We start from the raw sequence: 1,050 nt of genomic DNA, 5'->3' as shown, positions 1-1,050 counted from the left end.
GGTCATCTGGCAGGAGAAAAGAGAGTTTTAGACGATCAAGGAAGACCCAGTCTCCTTTGCCATGAATATTTAGTAGGAATGCTTTCAGACTACGTTGGATCACAAGGAAAGGGCCCGTATAAGGGAGCTTTAGCGGTGGCTTGCTAGTGCCGTTGCGTAGGAAGACGTGCGTTGCAGATTGCAGGTCTGTCAGTGTGTGATGTTTTACTGGGGGCTTGAAAGTCTGTCGGCATGGAGTAAATTTTCCCACGACGGTACGTATGTGCTGGAGATCGTCAGAGGAAGTTGAGGAAGGAAAAAATTCGGCACGGACGACCAACGGGTTGCCATACACCATTTCAGCTGCAGATACATCCAGTGCGTCTTTAGGAGTGGTCCTTATTCCCAGGAGGACTCAGGTAAGCTGAGTAAACCAGTTGGAATCCTTGCAGCGGGATGTCAATGTGGCTTTGAGGGTGCGCTGAAAATATTCAACCATTCCATTGGCCGCATGGTTTTAGGCAGTTGTCCGGATGTAGGGTTATGCCCAGGAGATTCGCTAATGATGTCCACAATTGAGAGGTGAAAGTGGTACCCATGTAAGAAGCCATATGCTCAGGGACACCAAATCTTGCAATCCATTCTGAGAGTAAGGCAGATGTACATGAGGCGGACATTGCATTTTTCATGGGAATGGCTTCAGGCCATTGAGTGGAGCTTTCGATGACGGTAAACAGGTAACGATGTCCTTGTGATGAGGGTAGAGGGCTTGCAATGTTGACGGGAATGTGTGCGAAACGACACTGAGGTTGAGGAAAGGTGTCCACTCCTGAATCCGTGTGGCAATGTACTTTGGAATTTTGGAAAGAAGTACAGGTGCGGACTGAATCCTTAGCATCCTTAGAAATGCCGTGCCAAATGAACTTCATTTTCAGCAGCTGTGCAGTAGAACGGCACGAGGGATGTGGAAGGCCATGAATGAAATCAAACACCTACCTGCGCATCGGAGCAGGAATCCAAGGTCGCGGTCTACCACTACCGACATCACAGAGGAGGGTGGTGTTAGAGTCG

This window comes from Palaemon carinicauda, unplaced genomic scaffold, assembly GCF_036898095.1.
Source record: "Palaemon carinicauda isolate YSFRI2023 unplaced genomic scaffold, ASM3689809v2 scaffold267, whole genome shotgun sequence".
NCBI classification, from domain to species: Eukaryota; Metazoa; Arthropoda; class Malacostraca; order Decapoda; family Palaemonidae; genus Palaemon; species Palaemon carinicauda.
Note: the sequence above shows the minus strand (reverse complement) of the source record.